This window comes from Macaca nemestrina, chromosome 14, assembly GCF_043159975.1.
Source record: "Macaca nemestrina isolate mMacNem1 chromosome 14, mMacNem.hap1, whole genome shotgun sequence".
NCBI lineage: Eukaryota > Metazoa > Chordata > Mammalia > Primates > Cercopithecidae > Macaca > Macaca nemestrina.
The window spans coordinates 87,288,941-87,301,428 of record NC_092138.1 but is presented as its reverse complement, the minus strand read 5'-3'; the positions used below and the strand labels follow the sequence as shown (position 1 = coordinate 87,301,428).

The 12,488-nt window shown below is 42.5% G+C and overlaps 1 protein-coding gene and 1 long non-coding RNA gene across 14 annotated transcripts in view; one reads left to right on the top strand and one right to left on the bottom strand.

Annotated features, from left to right (window-relative positions):
* Window positions 1–12,488, top strand: part of LOC105487111 (astrotactin 2) — a 995,255-nt gene that overhangs the window by 841,862 nt on the left and 140,905 nt on the right. The window lies entirely within an intron of this gene.
* LOC139358202 (uncharacterized) lies at window positions 5,677–8,502 on the bottom strand. Its single transcript, XR_011612805.1, has 3 exons — window positions 8,096–8,502; window positions 6,680–7,221; window positions 5,677–5,930 (listed from the first exon to the last, which is right to left on the bottom strand). It is a non-coding gene; the product is annotated as an uncharacterized lncRNA (long non-coding RNA).

The following is a 12,488-nucleotide window of genomic DNA, read 5'->3' as shown; positions in this document are numbered from 1 at the left end:
CTTAGCCTAGGACCCCTAGACCTTATATTAATTTAACAAAGATACATTGATTGCCAACTATGTGTCAACCTAGGTGCTTAGTAGAGATGTGCTTTTTCTTTAATGGTCTATAAATTAAGACTCAATGGAACCTATAGAATTTAAGGTGGTCTGGATCCTGCCATCTCCCCAGCCTCACTTCTCATCACTCCTCAGTAGGGATCCTATACTCAGCCATACCAAAATAGTTACATTCCCTAAAGGACTGTGCCATATTACGCTTGTTCATCTTTTTGGACCTTACCAGCCTTCTGAGTTTTTATTTATTTTTTATTACACATTCCGGAACACTTGCGTTTTTTAATCTAAGTTTGTATTTTTATAATTATTAAAAATGTAATTTTACTTTGAAAAAAAGAGACAAGCCAATAAAAGTGATACTGCAGTATCTGGGTTGTGGTAATTTAGAGGCAAATACAGGTGTCATCACCAAGCAGAGGGAATTAAAAGTAGAACCTTGAAGGACAAGGTAGGACTTGAATGGAATGAAGAAAGAAGGATGTTCTAGTTGTAAGTACAAAAGTCTGAAGGTTGTAGCTTGTGAATCATGTACAAGGACAAGAGACACCAAGACAAATGTAGGTTAGTATGTATGGATGCTGAAGGGAATAAGGATGGAGTCTTAACTTGAAATCCACTGTACATTGTCTTTCATTGAATGCCAGGCTGCCACACTTGATTTTGAGCCCGTACTGGTTGGAGGGTTACTGAAGTTTAATGTGCAAAGGAATAACATCATGGGGTGTGCGCTACAGGTGAAATAGCAGAGATGTTGCTCTGATACATCTGATGAAACTGGGACTTCTGCACATTGACTTTGCTACCTGCAAAGGGGAGGTGGTCCACACCCAGTCTGTAAAAACAGGCAAACATTTTAGCATTGGCCTTGACTTATTGAAAAGAGAAAAGGCCAATCTCTTTTTCAAGAGGAAACTAGGTTTGTTGTCTTTCTCTGCCTTCCCAACAGACTAAATCCAGGCACATGTTCACAAGCACCTTCCACTGGGATCAGTGAGCTGTTTATTCAGCTTATCTCAAATGCAGGCAGCTTTCTCTTTGCATAGCTGCAATAAGCTCACCCTCAGGGCTTAGAACACAATTGAAGTGGGGTTGGGTGGAGTGGGAGACAGAAAGGGAACAGTTATGAGCAGGTCTGGGTCCTGACACTGGCCTTTGAGTATACGGTTCCCTGTCTTTTAAAAAGTGATTTTTGTAGCCCAAAAAGGCCTTATTTCCTACCTTTTTCCTTCTTACTTAAGGCTTGGCAAGTTAGGACCCATGGACTAGCTGTCTGTTTTGTAGATAAAGTTTTATTGGAACATAGCCATGTCCTTTTATTTACATATTATCTATGGCTGCTTTCACTCTACATGGCAATGTCAAGCACTTTCAACAGAGACTGTGTGGTTCACAAGGCAGAAAATATTTACTACCAGCTACTTCACATTTAAAAGTTGCTGACCTTTGATCTAACTAAGCTTCCTCTATCCTTCAAAGCATAGCTAAAATTCACTTCCCCTGGGAAGTTTTCCCCGACTCTCCCAGGTCTCACTCAGTCCTCTCACCTTGGATGTACAATGCCACTTCTTGTCCACATTTTTTAGTACCATGTTTCTCTTTTTTATATTATTTTAAAAACAATTGTAAGTACAATGTATGGCTTTGGGGACAACTGCCACATTTTATATTTTCTATAAAATCATACTCACAGGAGTTGGCAAAGTGGAAGTTGTATATGGTTTATAGCGAGGTGCCTGGTATTGAGTGTTGCTGTCACTGAGCAATGCCATAAGTTGGGACAAACCGTTTCACTTCTCTGAGTCTCTCTTCTCATCTGTCATTTAGCATGATAACATAGCACCTACCTATGTAGGTGAGTACAAGATCCAAAGAGATTAACTCAAAAAAACACATAAAAGCAAAAGCAAACAAACAAAAAACATGATTCTTGTAGTAAGTGGTTATTTAATAATAATTGAATTATGATACTTGGGGTCTTGCTTTGCCCATGTGTAAATTTCGAATTTTCTCCCATAACATTCTGGAAAAAAATCCATTATTCATATCTTTTGTGAAATGCTGAGTGCAGTCTCCTCCTTTCTTAGAAATTCATAAGACATTATCATATTAAAGGCTCTGAGATATCCCATGAGAAAAAAATCTGTTTAACTTTATTTAATCTTGTATTTTTTCAAATTTATTTGGCCACACCTTGAAATAAGTATTAATGTCTCATGGGAGGTGATGTTCTGAAGAACACACTTTGGACCAATTGGGCCAAGTGGTCCTTTGGTTCACCTGGAGCTGTCATCCTGAGTTAAATAATAGCCATTGCTTATCAGAGCCTCCTCTTTAATCACCAGCCCAAGAAATGCAATGAAAACTCATGGTTTTTTTGTTTTTGTTTTTGTTTTTCATAAAATGGTGCTTTTGGTTGTGTTTCTTCTATAAGGCAAGAAATAGTAAATGTGCATATTCTTAAGCCCCAGGATATTAACCATGCAGGCTGTTGGGTGTTCTGCCTCCTGGTGTGTGTGTGTGTGTGTGTGTGTGTGTGTGTGTGTGTGTGCATGCACCCACATGTGTGCATACAGCACCTTTCTCTTCCTGTTGAGGCTGTGAGAATCACACACCTGGGGCATTACAAGTCCTAGGTGCCTCTATAACTATTCCCTTTCTTCTCACAAGAGTGCCTTTGACCTCTTTCTGTTAAATAGACTAGAAACGTTTCAGTCCTCCCTCTTTCTGGAACTGGAACCCTTGGGTCTCCACCTTGGGTCCCTGTTGCAAAGGGGAAATTGGGAAATTATTACCAAGGGAAAGCATGAAGTCATTGGGTAAGCATAGATTTGAGATTCTGACTTCCTCAGACATAAATTGGGAATAGGAATAGCTGACCCTGTCACCAGTGAGGGCTAGCACACATTTAGTTGGCTTATGCCCATGGGGCTGAGACCCAAGTAGGTGAAGCCTTCCTCACCACCTGCTCAAGACACATCTGCCAAATACTCAGTATCTCAGTGCACTTATTCACACCCTCTTTCCTTCTCCAAAATATTGCACTTTAAATGGCAAATTATAGGGGGACCCTACCCATTCCTCTCCTAAAGTCCCTTATTAAGAAGGCTGGAAGTCTCAGGAGTGAGCAGCAAGGGGAAGAGGAAATGTTTCCAGTGGTGTTCGTGGCCCATGTAGCCAACAGAGGGCGCTCCCACACCATGCAACACTGGGGTCCAAGGATCCGGGCAGTTCCCGGGGAAGGCGGCCAGCTGACCTTTCTCCAGGCTGTTCTTGGGTTGCCAGAGCAGCGGAGGTGTCAGCTGAGAGTGGTCACAGCCTGGGGAGGAGAAGGCAGGGAGAGAGGCTGGGGCACCCGAAGGGGAGGAAGAGCTGGCAGGGAAAACACACAGACGCATTTCACAGAGACAGAGACACAGGGAAACACACAGAATATGCAGTTGTACCTACAAATAACAAATGCAACATACCCCACACAGACACAGCATGCAGCCAGGGGATTTAGGGAAATCATACAGGATGCAGACTCACAAATGAATGTAATCCATCCCATACAGGTATACACAATGCAGTCATCTCAGCCAGCTAAACAAAAACAAAGGCAACACACAGACACAAGCACATACAAACATACATGTGAGCACATCATCCAAGAGGGACATTCAAGCTATGTGCAGTTGACGAAAGGCAGATAACAAAGACACACAGACACACACACGGGAAGCACACAGACACATACAATAGATCCACAACACATACAAAGTCACACACCATGGGGATAGCACGCCATGCACAGACAACACACAGCTTGTACTCAACACATGACAGATGCCTCAAGAGGCATATCATAGATAAACAGCACAGGCACACAGATGCATAAACATAGCCACCTTCCCACAGGCATACTGTAAAGATATACGTACCATGCGCCATGTGGATCCATCCAGCACAAACAGGCCTACAGACACATTAGATGGCCACTCAATAGCACCCACCACACACCACACACCACACACCACTCACACTCACCATATGGACGTAACTCCACATGGATCAAAAGCACTTGTAATTCAGTAAATGTTTCTAAAAAAGAAAAGAGGGAGAGGCCAGAAATGGGGAAAGAAAAGAGGAAGAGTTGTGAAAGATGGAAAAAGAGACAGAATAGAAGAAAAGTGAGAAGACCCAGGGAAGGAGGGCTGGAGTCCAGATCGAGTGCTCAGATCTGCCTCGGTCATGATAGCAAAGAACAAGCTGGTTTCAGGTAGCACCCCTGGGGAAACCACATAGACTTGGTGGCTACAGCAGGGGCTGATGGTGCCCCAGGGAGAGCAAGCCACCAGTGTGGGGCCAGGGGTTGTGCCTCAGTCTTATCTGGGGCAGTGGCACCGAATCATATCTCTCTGAGTCCTTGCAGCTTCCATTTCATCTCCAGGGAGATCAGCTCCAATCTTCCCCATCTCATTTAATCCTGACCTGTGAGTGTCTTACTGTTCATATCCGACTTTCTCTAGGCAGCAAATGTAGCAAAGAAACAATTACCAAAACTTTCAGGATGTATCTCCTTCCTCCTTTTAAAAATATACCTTTTAAACAATAAAGGAGAACACGTGAGTGATCCTAACAGAGCTTGTTCTGCCAGAAAAGACAGGACAGGTCAGGATGGTACAGGATTCAGCAAAGGTTGCTTATTATGTAACTAAACAAATAAAGCTTACTTGGAATCACAGGATTTTGAGTGAAACAGATTCAGATCAACAAACTTTCTCAAGCAACCATCCTGGCTCAGATCAATGCAGGGTGCTGGGATATAGAAATAAGAGACTCAGCTGGGTGCGGTGGCTCATGCCTGTAATCCCAGCACTTTGGGAGGCCGAGGCAGGTGGATCACGAGGTCAGGAGATCAAGACTATCCTGGCTAACATGGTGAAACCCCATCTCTACTAAAAATACATAAAAAAATTAGCCGGGCGTGGTGGCAGGTGCCTGTAGTCCCAGCTACTTGGGAAGTTGAGGCAGGAGAATGGTATGAACCTGGGAGGCGGAGCTTGCAGTGAGCCGATATGGTGCCACTGTAGTCCAGCCTGGAGCCTGGGTGACAGAGCGAGACTCTGTCTCAAGAAAAAAAAAAAAGAAAAAGAAAAGAAAAAAGAAGGAAAAAAATGAGACTCAAAGCCCTCACGTTAAAACCTACAGAACAATGGGTGATAGATATATAAAATTTAAAACTTATGCAATAAGAGGTAAAGGGTTAAATAAATATTTGGTTATTTTTCTATTGATAAGGAAAGAAGGGGCAGAATGAACATTAATTGAAAACCCACTACATGAACTGTGCTGGGCACTGTGTATCAGTTATCTCAGTTAAAGCTCATAAAACAACTTTGGAAAGTAGAAATTATCAGCTTCATGCTTCAGATAAAGAAAGCAAGGCTAGAAACGTGAAGCCACCTGCTCCAGACAGCAAAGTTAGGGAGCCCAGGTTCTAACCAAGTAGCCTGCTTCAGAGCCCCCTACCTTTCCCACCCCATGGTAATAAGCATCTCCAATGACTTTTCACATCTTGAGCAAGAGTCAACAGAAGCAGGAGACAGACAGTTAAAGCAGAGAGACTCTGAATTAGACGGCATGATGGAATACATTAGACTCTCCAACCAGTCAGAGAAACCTTGGGCTGTGAATTTGCTGGTCATTTCCCTAAGGCCTTGCGTGCTCCAGTTTCTGGGTCTGGAAAGAGATCTCCACTTAGGTATCAACATGCTGATTCCCAAAGTTCCTGCAGGGGCCCTCTGTCCTTGGACGGTTCAGCTCTCGGCTCCGTCATCATGCAGCCTACCATGTGAGCCAGGTGTCAGGGATCTCTGGCATCTTGTTTCCTTAGGTGTCAATATGTAGAGAAAAGAAGAAGGGCAGCAAAACTTGTGAACTCAAATGTGGATTGAAGCCGAAGAGAACCAAATTCTCTTCTCCAGTTCACATGGTCTGGAGCACACATTTCTTTACTGTATCACTGAGTGTCTGTTGTGAATTTTCAGATAAACAGCAGAGCTGGAAGGAACACTTGAGATTGTCTAGTTCTTTATTGGTAGGAAAGCTAAGGTCTAATAACATGTCTTAATTTACTACTGCTGTGTTTTGATTGATAATCATGACAGCAAACATTTATGAAGTACTTAATATTGTGCCAGGAACTACGTTAAGCACTTTGCACATATTGCATCATCAGATGTTCACTATGCTTCTGTTAGGCTGGCACTATATTTGTAATTTTCACACACAAGCAAACCAAAGCTCTGAGACTTGCAGTGGTTTGCCATGGATTGCGTGGCTAGCCAGTGAAACCGTTGACATGCAAACCAGGCCCATCTGATTCTTAGTTCTAATTCCTAACGACTTTGGTTTGTTGCTTCCCTGACTACTGAGGAAACATGGAAAGGGATATTTAGCCCAGATTTAGAAGGAAGATAACTCAGGTGCAGAGAAGAAGAGTATCTTGCTCACACTTCAGAGATCTGAACCTCTCATCTGCTTCCTTACCTAATCTTCCCTGGACCAATCTTGACCCTATCATTTTTCTTTCAGGGTTGGTTTAAAAAAAAATGTCGGAGTAAAAAAAAGGCCTCACCTTGCCTAAAGGATGTTTTTGTAATATTAGAAAGTGGCATTCTCCCTGTCCTGAGCTTCTTTCCTCTTTAGCAGGTCACCCAATTGTTGCCTCCCAGTTGGCTCCTTTGAGTGGGGGATCCTCTATCCCTTGGCCCCTTCAGTCATGCCTGGTTCAGTTTGGTCCTGTGGTCCTGGCCCCCCATCAAGGTAGTAGTATCTTTCCTCAATTCAAACCTAAACTGAATATTTGTCTCTGGGCCTCAGAGAGGAACCAGACTCAGGGTGGTGAAATGACTGGCCTGGAGTATCCCAACAAAGACTCTGTGTATAGAGAATGGAGGGCTGGCTGGTAAGGCTGGGGGCTATAGTGTTCAAATGTTGTTCATGCTGATAGGATGGGTCTCTCATTTGGCAAGAAGATTTATCTGGCATTTTGTAGCTCTGTCTGCTGAGATTTGGCTGCAGATTCCGGTTCTCAAGATGAAAAGGTTAATGGCTGCCTTTCTTCTCAAATATATTTTCTCCCTCGCTTTTCTTGGTCTTTCCTCTACTTAACATCTCCTAAAAAAAAAAGATAAAAATTAAAATTAAAAAAATTAAAAAATATATCCAAAACTCCTTCCACGTGATGAGCTCACTATCGGCTAGTCTACTAGTACAGTATTGAAATGAAATGCAAAGCATCCTTGTCCCAATAGGAAGGGCACCTTAGGTTTTCTATCTGCTAAATGGATCTCAGAATCATTTCTTAATATGTTTTGCATTATACATTTTCTAGCATCTATCCTGGTGAGAAGGAGAAATGAAAGCGTGTATCCCACATTTGGGGGCTTCATCTGAATTATTAATGACATCTAGAGCGGAATACTTAGGCCTTTACTGAGAGACTAAGTACCTGAATTATAGTTTCAGCTCTACCATTTGTTTTTTTTTTTTTTTTTTTTTTTTTTTTTTTTTTTTTTTGAGACGGAGTCTCGCTCTGTAGCCCAGGCTGGAGTGCAGTGGCCGGATCTCAGCTCACTGCAAGCTCCGCTTCCCAGGTTCACGCCATTCTCCGGCCTCAGCCTCCCGAGTAGCTGGGACTACAGGCGCCCGCCACCTCGCCCGGCTAGTTTTTTGTATTTCTTAGTAGAGATGGGGTTTCACGGTGTTAGCCAGGATGGTCTCGATCTCCTGACCTCGTGATCCGCCCGTCTCGGCCTCCCAAAGTGCTGGGACTACAGGCTTGAGCCACCGCGCCCGGCCAGCTCTACCATTTGTTAGCTGTTTAATCACATCTTTACAGTGAGGTGATAATAATATTCATGTATACAGTAGAGGCTCAGTGAATGTTAGCTACTATTTTTGCTACCTGTTTCATTATGGTTATTATTAAAGGCACAGTCTCTCTGAGGTTTGGTTTTCATATCTAGGATGCAGGGATAATAATTCTTACCTTGACATTTGGGAGAGGGGTGTAAAATGAGAAAGTGCCTAGCATACAGCCTGGCAGGCAGTAAAGTTTCAATAACTAGCAGTTATTCAATAACTAGTAGTATGATCTGTCCTGCCTTCTGCCTGCCAACCCTACTTCCTTCATCTTCTTTGTGAAATAGTTCCCACACCACTATTTTATGTCTCTTATTTAAACCACCTCTTACTGGTCTTGCTGTCTTCTGCCTTCGCTCCTTCAATCCATCTTCTATGCTACAGCCAGAAGGATCATCCAAGGCCATTTTGATGTCACAAGCCTCCTATGACTGTTCCCCATCTGGCAGAGCCTACGTTTTTAGGGACATGAGAGCCCCTATCCACCCCCTGAGTCCAGGGAGAGGCCACATGTCCACAAGGTTTCAGCCCAGTGACTGGACAGAGACTTCCCAGAATAGGCTGTCAGCGCCCCTCCCCGCCAACTGAGAAGAGCACTCAGTAGGGAAGAACTGGGGAAGGCTGTCAAGGCTGCCACCGAGAGACAGAAGCCTAGGCTTGCAGCCTCACAGAGATGTACTACAGCCAGCTTGTCTGGCTCCTGAGGACAACTGCACACATATCTTTCCGAGTCCACGTTCGGTGAAATCACAGTGGTAGTGTGAAATTGGCCAGGGTGGAAGTATTTATATGTTGGAAATCAGCCAGCGCTACAAATCAGCACTTTTCGTGTCTTCCCACAGAGAGCCAAGTTGTTAAACATTTACCAGCACTCAACTGAACCTCAGTCTTATCAATTGTTCACAAGTCACATGACCTCTCTCAGTCTTGGTTCCTTCATATGTACGTTGAGGATAGTGTGTTAGCTTGGATCCTCTGAGACGCAGATGCTGAGATGGGATAAAACATCAAATGATTGTATTAAGGGAAAGGCCTATGTGAGAGAAGATGGGAGTTTGCTTGTGAAGTCTGGGTGGGAGCCATCAGGTTGGGGTGAGTCTGACGCTGAGTGAAGGAGAGTGGGAAGGAAGGTTGTGCAGAAGCATCCCAGGCTGCTGCCCAGCCTAAGGGAATCCTCCAGACAGTCTGCCATCTGAGGAGGATTCCTGTATCTCCCAGAATGGGCTTGCCTCAGTATCCCTGCTATGCCCAGTCATTGGCTAGGAGCAGCCTATAGAAAGTGTGGCCTCAGTGCAGATGCAGGGTTAAAATTCAGAGTACTCAGACTAGGGCTCTTGATTAGTTAAGCCCCCTGTCATTGGATTTCTGCATGGTGAATCATTGTGGCTGCTGCAGATATTGACACATCAAATCCTGTTGATCCAGATAACAACATATACCTTTAGAAATATTTTCTAAGCACCTAACCTATGCAAAATACCGTTCTGAGTCCTGGGGATGGAGAAATTTCCAGTAATAAAGTTCTGGACCTTATAAGCCCCATACAGAGGAGATTAACAAGTAAACAGATACATTCAGGAGAATGTGAAAAGTAAGGGGATGATGGCTAATGAGGCTGTCAGTAAAGGCTGCATAGAAAAATAAAGGATTGAGCTGATCCTGGAATGAGCCCAGTATTGGGTGAAATGGAAATTCCAGGCAGAAAAATCTTCAAAAGCAAAGTCGCAACATATGAAAGAGCATGAAAGATTCAAGGACTTGTGCATGACTCAACATTGATTCAACATGAGATACAAAAGCAGAATTACTGAGAAATGACCCTGGAGGAGAAATCAATGCAAGACAAGGCTAAGGAATTAGATGCATTTATTGTTCTTTTTTTTTGGTTTTTTTTTTTTGTTTGTTTGTTTGTTTTGTTTTTTTTGTTTTTTTTTTAGAATGTAGACAAGTGAAGACTATTACAGACTTTCCATCAAATGCATATTTTAGAATGATCACTGGCTGCAGCTTGGAGGATGGACTGGAGGGCTATGTAACAGACAGAGCCTACACACGTAGAAGGCTGTTGGATGTAGAAGATGATGAGTGAAGAGTCTGAAACAGTATTCAAGTATTCAGCTTGTGTTATATGTACTTGTAATCGAAGGTCTCTCTCTAGATCTTCTACACCATAGTTTTCTAACTTCAGGTCATAATCCATTAGTAGATTGTGAAGTCAACTTACTGGATTGGAGCCAACATTTAAAAAAAGAAAATAGGATGTAGGCTGCGTGTGGTGGCTCATGCCTGTAATCCCAGCCCTTTAGGAGGCCAAGGCAGGTGGATCTCTTGAGTCCAGGAGTTCAAGATCAGCCTCGACAACATGGCGAGACCCTGTCTCTGCTAAAAATACAAACAAAAAATGGCCGGGCCACGTGGTAGTGTGTGCCCGTGGTCCCAGTTACTCAGGAGACTGAGGCTGAGGTGGGAAGACCACTTGAGCTTGGGGTCAGGGGTGGGAATGTGTGGGCAGGTGGAGGGAAGGGTGTGACTGGAGGTTGCAGTGAGCCGATATCACACCACTGCACTCCAACCTGAGTGATGAAGTGAAACACTGTCTCAAAATAAATAAATAAATAAATAAATAATTTATATAAATAAATATATTTATATAAATATATATATATTTTTTGAGACACTGTCTCAAAAACATTATCCTGAATATATTATACATACATTATCCTGAATGTATCTGTTTACTTGTTAATCTCCTCTGTGGGGCATATATATATATATGTGTATATGTATGTAATATTTCAGATTGTATTGCATGTGGCAAGCCTAAGGATTTTTTCATAAAGCTTGCACTTCAGTCATATACACATGCATGTGTATACTAGATTGGGATGGAAAATATATGAATCACAGTCAAAAAAGTTATAGACTATGAAATATTGTAGGGCAGTGTTGTGTCTTACACGTCTTAAACTCAAGGAATTACAAAGTTGGAGGAGGCCTTTGGGTCTAGCTGACTTAGGTTTGTACTCCAAGTCTACCTCCTTCAATTGGATAATGATGCTTAGAGAAGTTAAGTGATTTCTCCAAGATCAGATAACTCATCATATTCCTTACAATACCTGGTTTGATTAAGAAACTGAATCTGTGAATGCATTTATGAATGAATACAGATTATAAATTAATATCATAGAAATATTTGAGTAAATTAATTAATGAATAAATGAATCCATGAATGAATGAATGACTAAATCTATATATGACTATATGAAAAAATAAATAAATGAAGTACAAAGGAAGGAAAGAAGAATCGGAGGGAGGAAGAAAACTCTCGTATCCTTTCACAAGCACTGGGAATCTGTAAACTATCAGCCAAGAAGTGAAGGATTTCTGAATGACCCCAGGCAGGGGACAACAACCAGTTGGAATTAATCATGTGGCCAGCACAGAGATCAGCCAAAGTTGATGCAAGTATCATTACTTGATACTGCAAGTAATGATGGTCTTGGAGTAGACTTTGTTACACACTCGTTTATTGGGTGAGCTATTAACTGTCTTAGCATCAGGGTAGCAAGGCGCCTGACATTAGAGAATGAATGAGGTGTTTAGGGTGGGGAGAGATGGGCTCTTTTTCTAGCTCTGGTCTGCTGAGTCATCTCCAGCCCCAAGGGCTGCCATGCCATTATTTATCAATCCCATGACCAGGAGGCAATCAGTTCCATGTACTTTGGGCCACCTCAGAAAGCTACATGTTTAGTTCAGGGGAGAAGTGCATTAACATAGAAGAGCAAGACCCAAAGAGCCACCTGAGATCACTAAAAGTTAATCAGGCCTCTGTCATTTTAACTATTTGAATCAGGTTTAGATTTAACTCTGGACTTCTCTGCTTATTTGATGTGTGGCACTGGGTTAGTCACTTTACCTTTCTGAGCTTTCACTTACTCAACTGTAAAATAGACATATCAATCTTAAACTGGTTCTATAATCCACGTGCTTGCAAAGAGTTTATGGTGTATAGATGCTTATCCTCTACCTCTCTTCTTTGTCCTTAAAATCTCCCATGCTTTTTATCTACTTACCAATTCAGTTATTCAACAAGTATCTGTTGAGTTCTTACTATGTACCAGGCACTGGTATCAGCAGTGAACCAAAGAGACAAAACTCCTTGCCTTCACGGAGCCAACATTCCGGAACATGAGGTTGCAGGTGCAATCCAGAGGCACCATTCGCTCAGCTCTAAAAGATGATTCTAGAAGGAAAGGGAGACAGGAAAAGGAAAAAAAAAAAAAAACATAAACATTTTATCAGATGTTGATAATTGATACAGAAGAAAAAGAAAAGCAGAAAAAAAGAGACAACTATGCTAGATGAGGGAAAGGGCTGTCTAGTTTTAAATAAGTAAGTCAGAAAAGAGCAGTGTTGGAGCAAAGATCGGAAGGAGATGAGAGATCTGAATGAAAAGCGTCTCAGGCAGAGGGAAGAGCAAGTGCCAGACCTTGAGATGGGAGCGTGCCTATGTGTCTGAG